The sequence below is a fragment of the Anolis sagrei genome, chromosome 4, assembly GCF_037176765.1.
Source record: "Anolis sagrei isolate rAnoSag1 chromosome 4, rAnoSag1.mat, whole genome shotgun sequence".
Taxonomy (NCBI): Eukaryota; Metazoa; Chordata; class Lepidosauria; order Squamata; family Dactyloidae; genus Anolis; species Anolis sagrei.
Window position 1 is genome coordinate 128,839,599 of NC_090024.1, and position 23,519 is coordinate 128,863,117.

The window sequence follows — 23,519 nt, forward strand, 5'->3', positions numbered from 1 at the left end:
GAGAGCGGTGAGAGGCGTGCAGGATATGCGGTGGTACAGGGGGGGGGAGAGATTCTGGAAGCAGAGTCGCTCCCTCCGGGAACCTCCGCTCAACGGGCTGAATTGATAGCCCTCACCAGAGCACTGCAGTTGGCAAAGGGAAAACGGGTCAATGTCTACACGGACTCAAAGTACGCCTTTACTACGCTCCATGCCCATGGAGCTTTGTACAAGGAGCGGGGACTCCTTACGTCGGCTGGAAAGGGCGTTAAAAATGCAGCTGAGATTGTGGCCCTCCTGGAGGCGGTATGGGACCCGGACAAAGTGGCTGTAATGCATTGCAAAGGACACCAAAGGGGAGAAGACCCAGTGACACAGGGTAATAGACTAGCTGATTTGGCCGCAGGAGAGGCAGCTAAGCACCCCCACAATAAGCAGCACCTGTTGGCTGTGACGGTAATAAGAGATCCCCCATTAGAAAAGTTTACATACACAAAAGAAGAGGAGAATTGGGCTTTGGGGGAAAAAGGGAGAATGGAAGGGAGAGGTCATTGTGATGCCAGATAACCGCGTTTATGTCCCTAAGGATATGGCGTGGCACATAGTCCGACATATGCACTCCAACACACACCTGGGTAAGACAGCCTTAGCTAAGCTGCTAGAACGGCAAATGTACATTGATAGACTCCATAGCCTGACAGCAGCAGCAGCACACAGATGCTGGACATGCGCCAAGAATAATCCTCGAGAAGGACCCTTAAAGCCACCAGGAATTCAACACATAGGCAACGTCCCATTCGAGGCAATTTTGACTGATTTTACTGAGATGCCCCCGCAAAAGGGCTACAAATATTTGCTTGTTTTTGTGGACACCTACACCGGGTGGGTAGAGGCATACCCAACCCGAACTGAAAAGGCAGTAGAAGTTTCAAGAGCACTTTTGAAGGATATAATCCCCAGATTTGGAATACCATTAGAAATAGGGTCTGACAACGGTCCAGCTTATGTACACAAGGTGATTCAAGGACTGTGTCAAATATTGGGCACAAAATGGAAATTGCATTGCGCTTATAGGCCCCAGTCCTCAGCTAAAGTTGAGAGAATGAATCGGACTCTAAAGACTGCTATGTCAAAAATCTGTCAAGAGACAGGGCTGGGTTGGACTGTAATATTGCCCATGGTACTATTGAGAGTAAGGTGTACCCCTCACAAAAGAACAGGTCTGACCCCCTATGAGAGACTATATGGCAGACCACCATTAAATTTGAGGTCGATATTGGACAAAGGGGGAGACCAACATGTGATTGGAGATAAACAAACCATTCAACGAGTGCAAGCCCTGGCTGGACAGATAAAACAAATTGCACAATATACTTCAGAGTTAAATCCACCCTATCCTACCACACCTTTGCATTGTTTCTCGCCAGGTGACGAGGTGCTTGTGAAAGAGTGGAAGATTGACCCACTAGGACCTAAGTGGAGAGGGCCCTATACTGTGCTGATATCAACCCCTACTGCCATTAAAGTGAAGGAAGTTAAACCTTGGATACATTACACCCGTGCCAAGCTGGCACCCCCCATGTGGGAGATAAAAAAGGCAGATCAGAGTGACCTGAGACTCAGGATCGTCCGGCAACTCCCTGAGGGGTCAACAAGGCCATGAAGCTGATCTCTTCGGGAACAACAGATCGTCGCAGGTCAAATATGACGCAGTGTGGCCCAACGAAAGCCCTATCCTGGAAGTGGTGGATAGAGATTATAATGGGGAGGAGGGAAAGATGCCCTAAAAAAAAAAACCCATAGGAGTTCAAACGGTTTTTGGATATATGATGCTTATAAACATGATCACTATGATACAGGGAAATTGGCTAAAAGAGCATGCTAGATTCATGTTTGATCAGCATGGAAAAGATGTGGCACTCCTATATGAACATCCAGAGAAAGTAGGTGACTTCTCTTTCCTCCCTACCCTAATAGCTGACCCCCAGGTGGTGCTCGGGGGGTTACAAGGAACTATTCAAAATCCCACCATATTTTCTCAGGTCCCCGATGGATTAAAACACATTAAATTTAGACGAATAAGATATACTGCCACCACGAGAGGAATGTGTTTTTGTTGTGCAAACAAGGGTACATGGAATCAAAAATGGAAAGGCTGGGAGCACAGAAAAGCCTTCCTAACAAGGTTGACAAATTACACTCACTGTCAGGACAAGTTTTATTTATATGGAACCTATAACTCTACATATGTTAACAAACAAAATCTGGCCGACACGGACTGGAAAGAACTGTACCCTGAATACCCACTGTTTGAGTCAAATTACACATCCCTGAAAAATGGAGGCAGTATTTGTTCAGGATGGCATATTAGAGATCCCAATATGTGGTTTTTCTTTGATAAATGGGCAACCAATTTTCATCCAGGAAGAAACCAGTGTGTTGGGGTAGGATACCTGACATTCCCTGTACGAGTCCTTAAACACCCTAGGAGGCTTCAGAGATCTTTGAAAGCCATAGCACCCCTAAGACCTGAGTGCTCAGACGAAGTGATTATAGACTCACAACTGTCCGAAACTGGAGGCTCAAGGATAGGAGGAGGATTAATAACAGGGCTCCTAACCCTCGGGTCCTATCCTGGAATAATGGCCCAAGAAAACAGAAAGAGTATCATGGGACTCACATGTAGATTAGAGAAAAGCATAAATGCCACAGGAAAAATAGTTAGACAATTACAATCAGAAATTGAAGAACTAAGCCAAATGGCAATGCAACACAAGCTAGCCCTAGATTATTTGTTGGCAACAAAAGGAGGATTCTGTTCTATAATAAAGGGCCAGTGCGTGGTCCAGTTTCATAATCTGAACCAAACAATTGAAGATGATTTGGAAAAATTGCAAGAGTTAATAAATCATAACGTAAAGGAAGATGGATGGCAACCTTTCTCATGGTTGACGTCTCTGCTTCCTTCAGCATCATGGCTTAGAGAAATAATACTTGTGATTATGCTATGCGGTTTTGTCTTTTTGTTGCTAATGTGCTGTTTTCCAATTTTGCTTCAAGTTTGCCAGAGATATATGCAACAGGCAGCTTCGGTAGAAAAGATAGCTCTCATTAAAGGGCATAATTGGAGAGATCCGTAATATCTAACCCTTGCTGATTTTGCTCTCGCTTTTGTAAACCGCTTCGCAAAACAAAAACATGTGGGAATAAGGCAGAAAGGTATGCAGAAAGGTACAGCTGTAGGTATGCAGAAAGGTACAGCTATAGAAAAGGCAAAAAGCACAGCTTTAGTTTTACTAAAGCTGCCGGGGTTTGCATATAGAAAAGAGAACGGATGGACTTGACCATATATGGGAGACAAAGACAGGCTCAAGATGAGTTTTTTGTGAAAGGGTGAAAAATCGGTCATGAGACTTGCCAACTTTGCAGAAAGGAAGTAGCCAAGGCTAAAGTTAAAACTTGCCAAGATCAGCAGATGTTTTCAGCTGTATTTTGCATGTCAGCATCTTGAGATGTTTCCAAGAAGGGGCTTGCTTATTGCGAAGCGAAACTTAAAAATGTATGAGCTAATTGCTTAATATAACTATAATATTGACAGCTTTCTTAACCAATGATTTAATCTTCGGGGCGGCTCTTAAAGCCGAACCCCTTTTGATGTATAAAAGGAACACTACCTTTGATGCGGGTGGGCTTTCCCAGAGACGCCATTGTTGTGTCGGAGAGCCACTAGCAGCTGCTATAAATAAACTTTGATATTCTTGCTGAACCCAGTTGGCCGTCTTTCCTGACTCATCTGCGTCCGCAATTTGAACTGAAACGGAGCATTTTGGCTGAGCCTTTGAGCAATTGCTCAGGGAAAGAAAAAGCCTGCTTCAGTAGCCAGATTTTGTTCATTTTCATGGTTTCCTCCTTTCTGTTAAAATTGTCCACGTGCTTGTGGATTTCAATGGCTTCTCTGTGCAGTCTGACATGGTGGTTGTGAGAGTGGTCCAGCATTTCTGTGTTCTCAAATAATATGCTGTGCCCAGGTTGGTTCATCAGGTGCTCTGCTATGGCTGACTTCTCTGGTTGAAGTAGTCTGCAGTGCCTTTCATGTTCCTTGACTCATGTTTGGGCAATGCTGCGTTTGGTGGTCCCTATGTAGATTTGTCCACAGCTGTATGGTACACGGTAGACTCCTGCAGAAGTGAGAGGATCCCTCTTGTCCTTTGCTGAACATAGCATTTGTTGGCTTTTCTTGGTGGGTCTGTAGATAGTTTGTATGTTGTGTTTCCTCATCAGCTTCCCTATGCGGTCAGTGGTTCCCTTGATGTATGGCAAGAACACTTTTCCTCTGGGTGGCTCTTTGTCTTGACTCTCATGGCTTGTTCTTGGTCTTGCAGCTCTTCTGATGTCTGCGGTGGAGTATCCATTGGCCTGGAGAGCCCAGTTGAGGTGGTTCAGTTCATCTTGGAGGAGGTGGGGTTCACAGATTCTTTTTGCATGGTCTGCCAAGGCTTTAATGGTGCTTCCTTTGTGACTTGGGTGATGGTTGGAGTTTTTATGTAGATATCTATCTGTGTGTGGGGGTTTTCTGTAAACGGTGTGACTCAGTTGGTGAGAGTATACAACCCTGCCGTACGTACAAAGAATATTGATGGCCAGATCCAAAGCTTAGTCAGATCTCAAGCAAGTCTAACAAACCCACAGCTCCAACTCGACTCCACATTCCTAATAGAGGAAGTGGAGATCCTCTAAAAAGCCACCTTTTTATTAAGCAAAAATAGTACAATGCTACTAATGTGTTTTTTACACCACTGCAACAAGGTGTATCTAATCTATCTATCAAAAATATATCTGTAACAATGCCCATACATTGCTGAAACAGAGCAAATTTGTGCCACAATTGTTTTTACTTGCCTGCCTTGTGTGTAAAATATTGCCGTCGACCTCTGAAGTTTGCCCCATTGATTTTCCACTTAGGAATGCTCGGTATATGAAAACAAAAAAGAGCCCAGTAAATAATTATAGGAGGGCACTTTAGAAGTGCCGAGTTGTTCCATTTGCATTACCCAGGGCATGTGACTGGGTGACATAATTATTCTTCATTTGTCTGGCTGCCTAGAATTTGAAAATTGATTGGTTGGTCGATAACAGTGCATTTGAACATGAAACAGTGGCTGCTGGCAGAATCAGGAGTGCGGTGTCCCTGGTTACGGTAGGTCTTTAATTAACACACCAAGATCCATTAAGTTAAGAGCTAGCAGCATTTTCTCCCCAGAGTATTTGCGTCTAACTGGAAGCAGGTACCCAAAATAACAAAAGAAGATGTGATGGTCATTCTTTAATAACAGCACTTTACGATTTCATGCCAGTCTTCTCTATAAAATCAGAAGAGGGGTTGGCACCTGTGACTTACATCCACTCCAAAAGAAGGTACGGCAGAGTAAGGGATAAGGTGAATTAAGAAGTGTGAGCCTCACATTTTTATTACCACACACAGACTGTTACAGTATATATCCAGGTTTAGTCAATATTCAGATTTTTTCATGTCCTGGGGAAGACTGCATATCTGTTGATTAATGACCTGAGAGCACGAGAACAGATTTCTGGACATTTGTTTCTCTATATCCTTGCCTTTGTCCAAAGAGCTTCGGGCTTTCCAAACACTTTATGATCTCAACAAACATTTGAGGTTGGTCAGGTCCAGTGAGAATAGGCCAGCCTAGAGAGTTTCAAAACTGAATATATTTTTTGCACATGGGTCTCCCTGGTCCTAGGCACCAAGAGCTATATCAAAGTAGCTGGGAGGAAGGGATGAAGAGGTGGGTTTGTTGTGTGGGCATCTGTATAATTTAGCTGATAACATAGGATAAGGAAAGCTTGTTAAACTGGTTGGGTTCCCAACAGATTGCTCACCTCTCAAGAAGGAATTAGTTATTGATGTTTCATATCAAAAGCATTGCATAAATTATTATAAAACCGATAAAAGTAGAAGGAGTGCAGGTGGCTAAATACGAGGGGTATTTTTTAAGTAAGGTCCGTTTTGTTGTAGACACTAGTAGTTCGCACGCATACCGCAACGAGCGCGTGCGTCGTGTACCGGCATGCCTCGGGAACAACTGTGCTCAGTTTCTGCTCTGTAGCTAACCTATATGGTTCTGTTCTGTGCTTTAAAAATGTTTAAGACTATCAACTCACCTGCCGCATGTGAGGTTCGCTTAGTGATGCGGTTTTTGTCAGCAAGGACCTGCCTGCTGCAGAAATTGGTCAACAGATTTGTGAAGTGTACGGTGATACTGTTATGAGTGAAAGCAAAGTGCGTAAGTGGGTACGACAATTGAAAGATGGTCGTGACAACGTCCATGAGGAGGACCACTCCGGTCACCCTTCTTTGTTTACAGACGGCAGTGAACTCTTGATTAACGGAGCAAGCTGCAAGTTTTTATGAAGAGGGTATTTTAAAATTGGTTCAGAGGTATGATAATTGTTTGAACAAACTTGGCAACTATGTCGAAAAATAGAGTGAAGTATGTACTTTCTGAAAATAAATTTACTTTTTTGAAATAAACTTTCGTTGTGTACTTATGTTCAAACGGACCTTACTTAAAAAATACCCCTTGTATCTTTTGACCAAAAACGGGCAACAGCAATGGCATTGTCTGTAGCCTCCAACAATGCTTCCTCTGTACACGAGACAGGGCATAGTGGACAAGCATACAGATGCGGAGTTATCTGTTCTGCTTCACAGTCACATAAGGTGTGGGATTCTTTTAGGTAGTGCCATTTTGCCAGGTTGTCTTTTGATCTGCTCACTCCACTTCTGAGTCTGTTCAGGGACTTCCAAGTTGCCCATTCTTCATTTGCCCCTGGAAGAAGACCCTCGTGGGGGGGGGGGGGTCGTCCTTCCAATTGAGGTTTACTGGTTTAGCTCCCCAGAGGGATATCCTTGCAGTTGCTGGTGGGACATCAAGAGGAGTGGTAGTTCTCATAAAGCTTTTCCTTGATTTGAGTCTACTAGGAGTTATTGATAGACAAGATGGATGCACATACTAATACTTAATTTCTAATTTGAATAACAATCGGTTTCAGTGAGTATTTAACTTTTAAATTGCTAGATATAGAACACAAGAATATTAGAATGTGGGCTAACATGCAACATGATGGAAAAAATTACGCCTTGCAAAGTAGCCATGTTTTCTTTTTCAGATTAGAGATATCAAGGCTGAAATCCAATTAGTTTTCTGAAAAGTGTAGTTCAACACATTTATGCCACCATTAGAGATAGGCAGGGGCTTTGTCCTCACCCTCTCCTTTGTTTTACCACAGCATCATGCATGGAGGCTCCATCTCCCATGGCCATGGATCATCTGCAGAGTGTTTTTTGTGTCTTAGCAAGGAGATCTCGTAGCAGCTTTAAGACTAAGTAGGAGAATGAAGTCAGGAAAATAATATTTTGCTCCCTTGATCTAGACACTAAACTGCTTTTGATGCAGCCCGAAATCCCATTGGCTTTTTTGGCTGCGCCATGTCTGCTCATGTTTAACTTGTTATCCACTAAAACTCCAAGATCTTTTTCATATGTACTATTGTCGAGCCAGGTGTCAACCAGTCTGTATTTTTGCATTTCATTTTGTCTTTCTACGTGTAGTATCTCTTTGTTAATAATATACTTTATTTATATTCCCCTCTATCTTCCCCAGGGAACTCAGAGCGGATTACAGAATACATATCTGGCAAGCACTCAATGCCATTATATGAGAGTTATCTAGAAAGCAAGGTTACAAGGCATGTAGCTCTCGTGGGGGAAGTTAGTATCACTGCCCTGTAGCGGGAAGCTAGTGGAAGCGAACTAGCAGTGCCAATTGTCAGTAGCTCATGGACTGCCATTGTGGTAAAGGTTAGAGATGAGCGTCCTCATTCCATTTCCCTCCAAGTGCAAAGTTTGCACTGTAATACACTACCTAAATGCTAACCGCATGAACGCTGCTGCAATTAGTTGTGAAATCATTTCAGTTTATGGAAAGGATGTAATGTCAAGACAGCATGTGATGAAATCAGTACAGAATGCAGAATAATATATTCAGGGGTGGCTCAATCCATTACGCAAAGTAAGCATTTGCAGTATAGTTGATTTTGCCCAGGGGTGCTCTTGAAGCGCTCTTGGGGGAAAATAGACCTTGACATATGCGAGTTGTAGTTACTGGGATGTATGTATGTATTTATTTATTTATTTATTTATTTATTATTTAAACTTATATGCCGCCACTCCCCTAGGGCTCGGAGTGGCTTACAAGAATAGCTAAAATCTAACAAAGTTTAAAAGCAATTTAAAACAATTTAAAAACAACAGTATCAAACATTAAAAGCCTGTCGGAACAGGTATGTCTTACATGCCCTGCGGAAAGCTGGTAAGTCCCGCAGGGCACGAACTTCAGGTGGCAGAGCATTCCAGACTGATGGCGCCACTGCTGTGAAGGCTCTGCGTCTGGTTGCCATTAGACGCAAGGTCTTGACACTGGGGACTTCCAATAGTTCTTGGTCCTCAGAACGGAGGGATCTCTGGGGTTGGTAGGGGGTGAGACGATCCCTCAGATACATTGGCCCCAGACCATGCAAGGCCTTAAAGGTGAGTACCATCACTTTGAAAGTGATCCTACAATCCTACAATAGTTCACCTACAATCAAAGAGCATTCTGAACACCAATGATGGAATTGAACCAAATATGGCATACAGAACTCCCACAGGGAACAGAAAATGTATATCAGTGATTGGTTGGGAGGAGGGCAAAATACTGTTTGCTTACCGTTGAAAAACATAAAAAAACATAAGAAAACCCAAGACTATGGCAACAAGAATGATTGACAACTGGAAAATAGAGGGAGAAAATGTAGAGGCCGTGACAGACTTTGTATTTCTAGGTGCAAAGATTACTGCAGATGCAGACTGTGGCCAGGAAATCAGAAGGCGCTTACTTCTTGGGAGGAGAGCAATGTCCAATCTCGATAAAATAGTAAAGTGTAGAGACATCACACTGGCAACAAAGATCCGCATAGTCAAAGCCATGGTATTCCCTGTAGTAACCTACGGATGTGAGAGTTGGACCTTAGGGAAAGCTGAGTGAAGGAAGATCGATGCTTTTGAGCTGTGGTGCTGGAGGAACGTTCTGAGAGTGCCCTGGACTGCGAGAAGATCCAACCAGTCCATCCTCCAGGAAATAAAGCCCTACTGCTCACTGGAGGGAAGGATACTAGAGACAAAGTTGAAGTACTTTGGCCACATCATGAGGAGACAGCAAAGCCTAGAGAAGACAATTATGCTGGGGAAAGTGGAAGGCAAAAGGAAGAGGGGCCGACCAAGGGCAAGATGGATGGATGGCATCCTTGAAGTGACTGGACTGACCTTGAAGGAGCTGAGGATGGTGACGGTCGACAGGGAGCTCTGGCGTGGGCTGGTCCATGAGGTCACGAAGAGTCGGAGATGACTGAATGAATGAACAACAAACCGTTGAAAATTACCTAGGGTCGCCTCTGAATATATTGTGAGACCACGAAGAAACTTCACAGACCATGAATAATATATCATATATTATTAATATAATAATATATTATTATATTATTAGTAGTATATTGTGAGACTATGAAGAAACCTGTTGAAATTCATTTTGTTTGTTTTGGCCCAATTAACCTGTTAAGGTCATTTTGAATTCTGATCCTGTCTTCTGGAGTATTAGCTATCCCTCCCTTCATTTGAAGTGTTCACAGTTCTGCTCTCAATATCCTAGCATTTAGAAATCCCTGGGCCTAGTTTTTCATGCAGCCCAAATGTCATGGAAGATGTAAAGTTAGGAACCTCCACCCCCATGCCATTTTGCCAGCAAGCATGGTGAAACAACAGGCACATGGGGTTACTCCAGTACTGCAACACTTACCCATCACATATTATGCTTAAATTGTGATGATGAGATCCTTAATGTAGCACAGAGAAGGAGGAACGCGTTGGAAGTAACTGAGAGGGAGGAAGGGGGGATAGTGTAATACAATCCTGAGATGTTGAAAGTTCCACTCACATTTGACTCTGTTTTCACCCACTTGCTGCCATATGGCCCACAGCAGAACACAACAAGGGAATGTGTGCTTCTACAGGGAAAAGGGTCCTCAACTTCATAGATCACCAAGATATACTTTGCCTGGAAGAAGGAAATTAGCTTATCTATGGTGGCCACAAGTAGGGGTTGTGCTTTTAATGCAAGCCAGTTTTGAGATGGTTTTGAGCTAGGGAATGAGTCAGGAATGGCCCTCAGAACACCTTTCCCCCAATATTAATAATAATAGTAATAATAATAATGAGGAGGAGGAGGAGGAGGAGACAGAAGGCCTGATTCTTGCAGCCCAGGAGCAAGCCATCGGAACAAATGCAATTAAGGCCAGGATTGAAAAATCAGCTGATGGCCCAAAATGCAGACTGTGCAAGGAAGCGGATGAAACCATTGATCATATTTATTATTATTATTATTATTATTATTATTAACTTTATTTGTACCCCGCTAACATCTCCCGAAGGACTCGATGCGGCTTACAAAGGCCAAGGCCTCAATAAAACAACAATATAACAAATACACATAAACCAAAAGCAAATCAAAACATTAAGCAATAACAGTAAGCAATAAAAACAGTACACCGTAACACAATAAAAACTAGGCCGGGCCAAATGTGATGGGTACAGATTAAAAGTGCTGAGTATGCTGAGTGAGATATAAGGATTTTTGGATAAGTGCAATGTGCGGACAATCTTAATCTCTAATAAAGTGCTTCTGGGACGTGTTGCTGGAGTTTCCTATTCTGGAAAGGCACACCGGAATAGCCAGGTCTTCAAGCTCTTCCTAAAGACTGCCAACGTAGGGCTTGTCTGATGTCCTTGGGGAGGGTGTTCCAGAGTCAGGGGGCTACCACAGAGAAGGCCCCGTCCCTTGTCCCCACCAACCGCCCTTGCGACGCAGGTTGGATCGTGGGCAGGGCCTCTCCGGATGAATGAAGGGAGCGTGCGGGTTCATAAACGGAGATGCGGTCACGCAGGTAGGCAGGTCCCAAACTGTTTAGGGCTTTGTAGGTGAGCACCTGCACCTTGAATTGAGACCGGAAAATGAACGGCAGCCAGTGGAGCTCCTTGAACAGGAGGGTTGACCTCTCTCTGTAAGGAGCACCAGTTAACATCCTGGCCGCTGCCCGTTGGACTAGCTGAAATTTCCAAGCCGTTTTCAAGGGCAGCCCCACGTAGAGTGCATTACAGTAGTCCAATCTAGATGTGACCAAGGCATGGATATCTTCAGCGGTTGCAAGAAAATCACACAGACAGACTACAAATAGACACATAACTCTGTGGCCCAAATGATTCACCTGAACTTATGTCATAAGTACCACCTGCCACCAATAAAGAATTGGTGGGATCATAAACCTGCAAAGGTAGTAGAAAATGAACACGCAAAAATACTGTGGGACTTTCGAATCCAGACTGACAACGTTTTGGAACACAATACACCAGACATCACAATTGTGGAAAAGAAAAAAAGTTTGGATTATTGATGTCGCCATACTGGGTGACAGTCGCATGGAGGAAAAACAACAGGAAAAAATTAGCCGTTATCGGGACCTCAAAATCGAACTGCAAAGGCTCTGGCATAAATCAGTACAGGTAATCCCAGTGGTCATTGGCACACTGGGTGCCGTGCCAAAAGATCTCAGCCGGTATTTGGAAACAATAAACTGACAAAATCACGATCTGTCAACTGCAAAAGGCCACCTTACTTGAATCTGTGTGCATCATTCGAAAATACATCACACAGTCTTAGATGCTTGGGAAGTGTTTGACTTTTGTGATACGAAATCCAGCATATAGATCTTGTTTGCTCTGCCATACTGTGTTTTTGTGTCAGTAAAATAATAATAATAATAATAATAATAATAATAATAATCAACTTTATTTATATACCACTCTATCTCCCCTGAGGGGGACTCAGGGTGATTTCCAAGCCACATCACCAAAACATACAGAGTAAACAAATGCCAGCTGAAATGTACAATTTACTGTCTGTTTAGTAACTTCGTAGAATAGAAATGTGGAGTGATATTCCGGAATCCTCCCAGGATGTCCTCAAATGGTTCATCAGATGCAAGCCCATTTCCATCTCTCATCCTCAGTCCCCCTTCCATCATTGGCCCCTTCTCAGTTTCCGCTTTTCTAGCATGAGGACGGTAATTACTACCACAGAAACAGTGATGAATTTGAGGCCAGTAATTAAAATACTTATTGATTGCCTACTTTTTGGAGTTTCCTATCAGTGGAAACAACCAGGTGGAAAGTGGAATAAACAACCTCAGGAATATAATCAGTAAATGGAGGCTTATTCAATTTACATGGCAACCCAGAACATGGATGACACCCTCATTCGTCATGGCGTTAGATGCTCAGACTCTGAAAAGTGGTCATCGATCTCATTTTTATTTCTACAAAAAGTACCTGTTGATTGTATGGAATTGAGGGATATTATACCGCTCCACGTCTGCAAGCCAAGAATCCTTCATTTCTATGCTCCAATTTTGTTTTGTGACATGGAATTCATTTCCTATATAAATCCAGGAAGGGGAAATGTTTGGTTCACAAGATGCTTCTGGACTACAATTCCCATTATACCCATCACTGGCCATGCTGGCTGGGGCTAATAGGAGTTGAAGTCAAATCACATCTTGAATGGCACACTTTTCCCACCCCAGTATAAATAATTTTCTTCACATGGAAGGCCCTGAACCAAGTGCAAATGTCTTGAAGGATGTACTTCAAAAAACATGAAAGAATAATACAAGTGGGTTGTTGTAGGTTTTTCCGGGCTGTATGGCTATGGTCCAGAGGCATTCTTTCCTGACGTTTCGCCTGCATCTATGGCAAGCAACCTCAGAGGTAGTGAGGTCTGTTGGAACTAGGAAAAGGGGTTTATATATCTGTGGAATGACCAGGGTGAGACAAAGGACTCTTGTCTGCTGGAGCTAGGTGTGAATGTTTCAACTGACCACCCTGATTAGCATACAATGGGCTGACTGTGCCTGGAGCAAACTTTTGTTGAGAGGTAATTAGATGTCCCTGCCTGCTTCCTCTCTGTTGTTGTGCTGTTGCAATTTTAGAGTTTTTTTAATACTGGTAGCCAGATTTTGTTCATTTTCATGGTTTCCTCCTTTCTGTTGAAATTATCCACATGCTTGTGGATTTCAATGGCTTCTCTGTGTAGTCTGGCAGTCTGTGTAGTTGAAACATTCACACCTAGCTCCAGCAGACAAGAGTCCTTTGTCTCACCCTGGTCATTCCACAGATATATAAACCCTTTTTCCTAGTTCCAACAGACCTCACTACCTCTGAGGATGCTTGCCATAGATGCAGGCGAAACTTCAGGAGAAAATGCCTCTGGACCATGGCCATACAGCCTGAAAAAACCTACAACAACCTGGTGATTCCGGCCATGAAAGCCTTCAACAACAATACAAGTATTTAAAATGATGAACAATTTTAACAAACTTAAACTTACCAGTATTTCAATGGGAATGGTGGGCCTGCTTTTGGCTGATCAGATAGTCAAGTTAATTCAGATTGTTGTTGTTGTGTGACTTGAAGTTATTTCAGACTTAGTGTGACCCTAAGTCTAAAGTTTAGACCAGGGGCCGAGTAAATGACCTTGGAGGGCCACATCTGGCCCACGGGCCTTAGTTTGAGAACCCCTGGTATAGATGCACCCCTAGAGATATGAGCCAAAAGTCATATCATACCTGCCAAGAGTTATGCCTTTCCATTTAAAATTGAGATGCCAGTGATTGAATCTCTCCATTGAGCTTTGTTGAGTTTTAATTTGAAACAGTAGTTCCCAAGCTAGATGTTGCTTGCCTTGAACTCTGAAAAGCCCCTGCCAACATGGTCAGCAGGCATAGATCTTGGAACAACATCTATAGATCCAAAACTTTAGAACCTCCGCTCTTTGATGTCCTGATTTTGCAGAGCCAGAAAACACAGAGAACAGGCCAAAGCATAAACCAAAGACAATATAACTTCTCAGGAAATGTCCCTTTTGAGCAGCAGTATTTTCTGTATGTAACAATGTGGGTGTTGCTGGTGAGAATTGAGGATTTTCAGGCACCAGATAATCCCAGATTAAATGGATTGGCATTCCATGCTTCAGAAAATTGGGTGCACACAGACACCCAATAATGGAAGCATCCAAATCAATAAGCAATTAACAGAAAGGTGGAAGATAAGATGGCATAATATTTTCTCAATGATTCATCTGATAATAGAGGCCAAGAGACAGAGGCTGCTAATGCCTGGGGCAATTCTGTTGCTCTAGTTTCTAAGGAGAAACTCTGATCCATCTGAGCTTTGTCTGCACACAATGCTTTGAAAGAAGGGGAATCACATGGATCAGCTGACTGGAGCGGAACGGGAAGACGAAGCACTGAATCCAGCTCTTACTGTCCCTTCCAAAGAAACTCTGGAAGTCAGCTTTCTAAAATAGCAAGTGCCTCCTCAAATGCAGGCCAAATGAAATATGATGGTTAATGAAAGTCACAACAGTGGAGAGATACTTTATGTGACCACAGCAGACTTGATGAGAAAAACTAACCCTCTCCTTCCCTGTAGCAGTCCCAGGTAAAAATTCCTCTTCTGAAGGAGTTTATTGCTGGAGGTCAAAGTGGAATTTCTGATGAATGCCAAAGTAGGGGTATCCTCTAATGCAGGGCTCCCCAAACTAAGTCCCGCGGGCTGGACACGGCCCCCCGAGGGCATTTATCCAGCCCACGGGGTGTGGAGAAGGGGGAAAGGTGGCGGGTGAAGCAGCTTCGGAGCCGCTTCGTCCTCTGCCTCCCTGGGCCCAGCTGGCTCTTCTCCTGCCGTCAGGAAGGGGCCTGGCCTCATCCCGACGGCAGGAGAAGGGGGGAGGCGGCGGGTGAAGCAGCTTCGGGGCTGCTTCGTCCTCTGCCTCCCTGGGCCCAGCTGGCTCTTCTGCCTTCGGGAAGGGGCCACAAGCTGCGTACATCCACAGAGCAGGGCCAGGCGGAGCAGCAGCCGCATCCCAGGCATGGCGCGCCTCCTGAGTCTCTGCCTGTCAGGGCAGGGACTCCATGGGCTTCCCTGCAAGGCAAGGAGCAGAGGGAGGGGGTCAGTGTGGAGGGAGCGAGCGAGCAAGGGAGAGGTCTCCTTTCACCAGGGAAGCACCTGCCTCCTCTTCTTCCTCCTTTGCTGGGCAAGAACCCAGTCCTGGTTAGTATTTGGATGGGAAATGGACAACAAATACCAGGAGCTGTAGGCTATATTCAAAGCAAGAAATTGGCAAAATTATCTCTGAGAAATCCCTTAGAAATTCTTGAAGTTTTTATAAATCAAAAGATGAATTGATAGCACATACAGAGATAGAAAAAATGGTCAAAGAGAAATAAATGGAAGTACAGAGATATGTGGACAGAGTGGGAAAGAAATACGGAGGGTAATAAAAGGAAGCAGCTTTACAAAGACATATTGTCAGCCAAAGGAGAATAAGGTGGGCAGGGATATTTTAATCAGATGTCAGTAGCCAGGGAGTTTTGCCTTTCAGTCCTTTTATGAGCACAATGTGCTAGCTCTCTGAGTCACATTAGAGTCTAAAATGTATGAGCGGATTCCCAAGGAACAGGTGAAAGGATCACTTCGTCTCACAGCTGCAGAGAGATGTTGGGAGGTCCGAATCTAACTGGAGGTCTATATGTATGTGCAACGCCTCATGTGTGCTGTTGGAATGAATGAGTCTAGCAGAAGGACATTTCCAATTAGACTGTGCCCTGAACCCCATTCACACACTGAGATTCCTACAGTGAACACACAGCCACAAATGCAGTAGGCTCAGCCCCATTATGTGCATGATATACTCATACTACTGCCACATACCCATAACATGCCTCATCTAGGACTTCATCACACTGGATCCCCTGCCCCTTCTGGTGCAGTTTGGCCAATCTCCGTGACAAAATGGCAGGGATAAGGGGTGACTTTGTCACCCCATGCATTGCTTCTCCTGAAGCCTTGTGGATGTGTGCTAGCTTCATCAGAGCCAGCACAACATGAGAAAGCTTCCATGTTGCAAGGGAAGCGACATACAATGCTTCCACTCTGGTTGTGGGTGAGGTCTCTGCTGGAAGTCCGATGATGATGATGATGATGATGATAATAATAATCTTTATTTATACCCTGCCACCATCTCCCCAGAGGGGACTCGGAGTGGCTTACATGAGGCCAAGCCTGACCATACAGTCCTTAAGATCTTCCGGGGATGCTCTTCTCTCGCTCATGCCCCCATCTGGCTGGTGGTGATGAGAGAGAGGGCATTCTCGGTGGTGGCCCCCCATCTCTGGAACTCCCTCCCCAGGAAGATAGGCTGGCACCCTCCCTAGCCACATTCTGTAAGGAATTAAAGACAGGGATGTTTTGTCGTGCTTTCGATTGATGACTCCTATGACAAATGACCTGCATCATGACTTGAATTGTCATTCAATCTGATGTCCTATATTATATTAACTGATCCTGTTAATTTACTCTGTTTCCAAGGTATTTCCTATGCCGTTATACATTGTTATCCCCCTTACTAAATCACTTATCTTTAGGAAAAATGCCTCTAGAACATGGTCCTATAGCCCGAAAAAACCCACAAGAACCACTTATCTTTTAACTAGTTCATGTAGTGGTCTTTCCTCCCCCCCCCCCTCCAAAATTAGTTTGTTGTTATTGTTGTTGCTAGCTATTATTGTTATGTTGTTTTATGCTGTTTTATGCTGTCTTAATTGTTTTTGCTCTGTTTTTAATTGTATTCTGCCTTGGGCTTGGGCCCCATGTAAGCCGCCCTGAGTCCCTTTGAGGAGATGGAGGCGGGGTAGAAGTTCCTCCTCCTCCTCCTCCTCCTCCTCCTCCTCCTCCTCCTCCTCTTCCTCTTCTTTAGTACATTACAGCAAAATAAAATACACATAAACAAGAAATAACATCACAATAGAATAAATAAAACATTCAAGTAAAATAAACAGTGCAAAATAACAATGAAAAATCAAACACAATGGGCGGGCCAGATGCATAACATAAAATGATAAAACTCTGGATGAGATAGTAATAAAAAGATATATTTATAAAGGAGGAGCTCGTAGGAGACGGAACAGTGGAGCTAGGCCTTCAAAAAGGTGGGGGGAAGTGCAAAATGAGGACAACATTGTAGGTGAAACACCAGGAATGAAATATATGGTCACTCTCCAAAAGCACATCAGAAAAGTCAAGTTTCTAGATCTTTCTTAAAGGCTGCTAGGGTGGGGGCTTGCCTAATCTCACCAGATAGTGAGTTCCACAGCCAGGGGGCCACAGCAGAGAAGGCTCCCTCCCACATTCCCACAAGTCCTATCCGTGATGGAGGAAGGGGCAAAAGGAGGGCCTCCCCTGAGGATCATGATGTTGTGTGATGGGCAGCATACCCTTCCAGTGCTAGAATTGTGGGGAAGCATCCTAGGATGCTAAAAAAAAGCCCCACATGATGAAGTGGTGGGACTGCTATATTGCTGCTTGCATTGCTTCTGTGCATACTTTGAGTGCATTTATTGGAGAAGCGGAACCTCCCCTCTCCCTTTGTGCACCAGAAGATAAAACCATACTGAACAAGCCAAATACTTTGGCTCCAGATTTGGAAAGGCAAAATGCCTGGACACAATGCAAATAAGCATTTTTCAAATGGTGTGGATTTGAAATATGAGATCATCTTTGCTTCTTAAAATGTTATGTGATATTTACTTCATGATCAGTAAGAAGGACTGTGAAAGTAGCATGCCTAAATCCTAACCCTTAATTTAAATTGGGCTCATTGGGACTGATCTGGATCATGTGTAATCTGACTGGATTGTTGTAGATCAGGTCCCAGGTTATTTCAAGGACTGTATGTCTGTGAGCCTATTAGAACACTAAGGACCTCATCATACTAGAGCATGGCTTTACTTTAAATCCAATTTCTGCCTCCTGCAGAATTCTGGGGCTTTAGGAGGGGGCCTTTAAACTGCTCAGCCATCAGTAAACTACAAATGCCAGATTTCTGAAGGAGGCAGAAACCAGATTTAAAGTGGATTCATGCTCTAGTGCAGTGTTTCTCAACTTCGGGGTCAGGACCCGGGGGGGGGGGGTTGAGAGGGGGTGTCAGAGGGGTCACCAAAGACCATCAGAAAACACGGGGGGGAGGGGTTCTGCATGGAAAATTTGGTCCAATTTTATCATTGTTGGAGTTCAGAATGCTCTTTGATTGTAGATGAACTATAAATCCCAGCAACTACAACTCCCAAACGTCAAGGTCTATTTCCCCTCAAACTCCACCAGTATTCACATTTGGCCACATTGAGTATCAGTGCCAAGTTTGATCCAGATCCATCATTGCTTGAGTCCACAGTGCTCTCTGGATGTAGGTGAACTACAACTCCAAAACTCAAGGTCAATACCCACCAAACCCTTCCAATATTTTCTGTTGGTTGTGGGAGTTCTGTATGCCAAGTTTGGTTCAATTCCCTCATTGATGGAGGTCAGAATGCTTTTTGATTGTAGGTGAACTATAAGTCCTGGCAACTACAACTCCCAAATGTGAAGGTCTATTTCCCCCAAACTACATCAGTGGTCACATTTGGGTATATTGGGTGTTTGTGCCAAGTTTGGTCCAGATGCATCATTGTTTGAGTCGACAGTACTCTCTGGATGTAGGTGAACTACAACTCTAAAACTCAAAGTCAATGCCTACAAAACCCTTCCAGTATTTTCTGTTGGTCATGGGAGTTCTGTATGCCAAGTTTGCTTCGGTTCCATCATTGGTGGAGTTCAGAATGCTCTTTGATTGTAGGTGAACTATAAATCCCAGCAACTACAACTCCCAAATGACAAAATCAATCCCCGGTCCAACCACACCAGCATTCAAATTTGGGCGTATCGGATATTGGTGCCAAATTTGGTCCAGTGAACATATCCTGCAAATCAGATAGTTACATTATGATTCATAACAGTAGGAAAATTACAGTTATGAAGTAGCAATGAAAATAATTTTATGGTTGGGGGTCACCACAACATGAGGAACTGTATTGAGGGGTCATGGCATTAGGAAGGTTAAGAATGACTGCTCTAGTGTAATGAGGTTTAGACCATTTGGAGCTGACCCTATCTTTACCTTTTTCAGGCAGGTGAAAATATACCTCTTCCATCAAGCATTTGGAGAATGATGAGAGGCAGCTGCTACAGACTGTGTAAGTGGGATTTTGGGGGACTGTGTAGTTTTCAACTGTAGTTTTAAATGTATTTTAATATTTTTACATTCCATGATGCAAAGATGTCATTGTTTTTAATGTTACGTTCATGCTTTAATGTGTTTGTATTGCTTAACGTTTGCTGTTTGCTGTCTTGAGTCCCTATATTGGGAGAAAGGCAGGATAAAAATTAAGTAAGTAAATAAATAAATTAATATTATTTTATTATTTTTATTTACCTTGCCTTCCTTTCCAAGGGGATGTAATAATTGGATTCATTTCAAGCAATTGGGTAATCTGGATATCGAAAACAAGTACATGAAAGGCAGACCCAGTGCCTTCAAAATGTTGGAAAGTAGCACCATATACAGAAAACATCACAGCGAGGGGAAGGGTGTAGGAAAATTACCGTAGACTTCTTTTGTTGATCGTTCCAGCTTCCAATGAGAGACAAGAATCTTCCTGGTACATAACAATCATTGTAAGGTACTTGCAGGGAGGGATAGTGACAAGTGAATAATCAATTATCTTCCCTTCTTTTCTGCTCTTTAGATCCTTTTTTGCTACCAGCAGGAACAGTTTGGGAGAAAAAAGCTTTAGAGTTTGGTGGCAGTTTATGTTAGAGGAGCTCTGGTTTTTCATTCTTTACTCTACCTGTAGGTGATCTTCATTTCTTCTTTTCAAATCCTTTTTCAATACAGTCCCATGCCTTTTCATTCTTTAGATAGGCTTTTCATTTGAATGAGTCTAAATGCCGGTCTCAGGGTGCTTCCAGACAACACTAAATCACAGGTTTTAAACACTGGCAAAAAAATCCTAGGACTTCAGAAGAGGTCCACAAACAGACATGTTGCTCGCATGATTTCTGCCTCCATTGTTCAGACTTGATACTTTGTTGCAAGATTTAGATCAGGGGTCCTCAAACTTTTTAAACAGAGGGCCAGGTCACAGTTCCTCAAACTGTTGGAGGGCCGGATTATAATTTGGAAAAAAAAAATGAATTCCTATGCATACTGCACTTATCTTATTTGTTGGGTTAAAAATCCCCTTTAAAACAATGCAATAATTAAAATGAAGAACATTTTAACAAATAATATAATAACAATATATAACAATATAAACTTATTAGTATTTCAATGGGAACTGTGGATCTGATTTTGGCTGATGAGATAGGATTGTTGTTGTTGTGTGCTTTCAAGTTGTTTCAGACTTAAGTTGGCCCTGAGCGAGGGCTGGGTAAATGACCTTGGAGGGCCGTATCCGGCCCGCGGGCCTTAGTTTGAGGACCCCTGATATAGATGAATGTAAGATGAATGTATTACCACCTTTTAAGTTTCCACGTGTGAGTGTGATGGGGAGGCAGATCTTGAAATGAGACTGCTGACGATATAAGAGGGGTGATTCTCTATAGTAGAAGGAGGGTTACCCATGCTTTCTCCTCTCAATGTCATGAGGCTGTTAAGTTATTGTGTGTGGCGGGGAGGGGGGGGTAACCCATCCTATTCTTGCTATTGTTAAACCATTGGGAATCATAACCCCTTGCTGACCCACCAGAGATCTAACCGAGGATTGCCCTCTCTTAACCTGTGAACTCTGGGTCCACTCAATGGCATGGGGTATAGTGTTGTTTTATGTAATGGCAATCATTATTTCCATCGACGCTCTTCCAGCCTCATCCATTGCCGCACACTGCTTGAAAGAAAGAGCTATTGGGTTTCCAGATTATGAAAACAAACATAGTCTATCACACACTGATACCCACACAGTGGGAAATTAATAGCCGAGGAGATACTAAAGGAGCAGTTTCATCCACTGTAGCTGCCAAAAACAATGTTGCTTGGATAGAGTGGTTCTCTGTCCATTTCTCTGCAAGCAGATTTCTTCTTCACCCCAAGGAATACCATAAACACTCTAAAATGGTAACAAAAATGGGTGAATAAGAAAATTCTTTATAAATCAAAAAGGAGACAGTGAGGGTACAATAGGTTTTGCTGATGTTCGCCAGAGTGGAGTCCCCTGTGGTGGAAACCATCCTGCTCTGCTGAACAATATCTGTTGTAAGCCCATAATCGCAAGTTAATATATGAGCCACAAAGGGTTGTGCTGATGCAGCTTTTCCTGCTGTCAATGTCCATGGAGCCGCTGTGCTCACACTATGCAAAAGGGGGGAAATAGTTATTTCATCTCTTGCTTGCCTACCTTCCAGTAAGTATTTCCTCCTTTCCCTGCAGGTCCATGTTCTTGAAACTTGCACTGGCAGGGATAGAGATAAGAAATGCATTTTTGTTTCTAAGGCTCGTTTTGAAGTGCTTACGCTGAACGTACCTCTGTTTACAAAGAAATTTAATGAATGGCACTAGCAAGAGAACAGACAAAGCTAAATTACTTGAATGGAGAAAAGCGCGCAGAGAATGACTTGATTTAGCAAATAATTTTTTACTTAGGTAATTATTTACAGAAAACAGGCCATTATTTACAGAAAACAGGCCATTTCGTGAGTGCTTTGAGAGTGTCTGCAGCCCCGTAATGGAGCCACTCCATAATTCCCAATTAATTCCATTATACAAACAAATCACAGTTGCTTTTGAAAGGTAAAGGAGGACAAAATATTACTTCAGTTATTTTTCTTCCAAAGAAAGACACAATCCTGTACCTAACAGGAATGGAGAGGCCCCTTACAGGAAGCCAAGACAGCCTCCTCCCCCCACCCATGACAACGTCTTTGTATTTGCAACCTACTGTTGTATTCAACACACTACATCTTGGATGTTTCATCTCTCCAGCCAGGAGGAAACTTGGCCAGTAGGCATGGATAGAGCTGCATCGGATTACTCATTACTCGTAATAACTTCGTTAAAGTTACCTTTTTGAAATGATTTCGAACCATTTTAAAAACGTGGAAGTCCCTTTACCCTTCCAAAGCTTTTTCTGCCATTTTTGTTATGACTCAGGAAGTGAATTGGAAATTATTCAGCATTAATCTGCTGGTAGACTGGGAGGCTCCTTGCCTCTCCTCCCAGCCAATCAGGGGATAAGTTTTGGGGAGAGGAGGGGTTTCGGTATTGGCAGCCATTGCTGTATATAAAGGGGAGCACATGGCTCAGAAGCTCATTCGGAGCTGGGAAGGGAAGGGAAGGAAGAAGGAGAAAGACAAAGACAAAGGGAAGGGAGGTTGTGTTGAAGGGAGGTTGGAAGAAGAGCATGGCAAGCAGGCAGAAAGAAGGGCTGGGAGAAGGGCTGTTGCTAACCATGCCTGGCTGCTGTCTGCCTGGCTAGGCAGTGGGCAGGCTGCCTTGCCCTTGTGTGTTGTTGCTGTTCGAGTTTGGGTCGGGTGGGCACTGTGAGGGTAGTGTGTGGGTGGTGTGAGTGGAAGGAGGAACCAAAGCACTCACTCCAACATTTTTAAATGCCAACATTGTAGCTGGTCTCTCTGGCCTCTGTGGGTTTTTTTAGTTTGTGTTGCACATTGCCTCAAAAGAACTAGATCTCCCATGAATTCAAGCCACTCTTTGAATGCAAACTCTCCTTCCCAAAGTAGTGAAATCAGGTTCCAAGGCCAAAAGGGTGGGGCTGTGTGTTATTTTCTTTGTTTGCTGTGAGTTGCCTAAGAAAACACTAGAAATCCCATATTTTCATGACTATACTTCTCTAACTCTTGAAATCAGGGAGAGAATCACCTGAAGTTTGCCCAGTCCCATTTGCCGTTTTTTGCATATTGCGCAATTGCATCCACCATTAACAAAGCGATTCAGACATTTCGGAAATTTCAGAAAGTTACGTTTTTTCCGGAAAAATTCGGAATTCGATTCTGAATCAAATCACCAGCACCTCCTTACATCCGAAACGAGTTGTGAACCATTTTTTTTTATCAGCCAAGTGTATTGGCCACATTTGAAATCAACCCCCTGCTCTTTCCCCCACTTGTTTCAGTTTGTGTTGCAGTAAAGCAGGAAAGACAAACCGGAATGTGAAGGAGTCGCTCCATGGTGTGAGAGGAAAATCCACTGACTTCTGGCACTATAGTGAGGCCATGTAGTTCTTGGTGTTTTTGCAATAGTGGAAGCAGCTGTAGGTTGGATCTCTTCTACCCTATATCCCAGAATCTGATCCCAGATTATCTTCTTATCCCAGATTATTTGTCAGTGTAGACTCATATAATCCAGTTCAAAGCAGATAAGCTGGGATAAGATCCTGAGATATTGGTCAGTGCAGATCCAGCCCCAGAAGCATCAGCATAACAGTCAAAC

General features: G+C 43.4%; 1 protein-coding gene across 4 annotated transcripts in view; it reads left to right on the forward strand.

The window, feature by feature from the left end:
• The window catches only part of TNR (tenascin R), a 745,794-nt gene that overhangs the window by 86,611 nt on the left and 635,664 nt on the right, over positions 1–23,519 (forward strand). For 2 of the 4 annotated variants that reach the window (XM_067467656.1, XM_060774408.2), the window contains exon 2: positions 19,206–19,272. The exons of 1 other annotated variant lie outside the window; for it this stretch is intronic. The gene's annotated coding sequence lies outside the window, so the exon portion shown is untranslated. Of the gene's footprint in view, positions 1–5,144; positions 5,177–19,205; positions 19,273–23,519 lie in introns of those variants that run through there. One more of the 4 variants, XM_067467653.1, reaches the window with a different exon arrangement.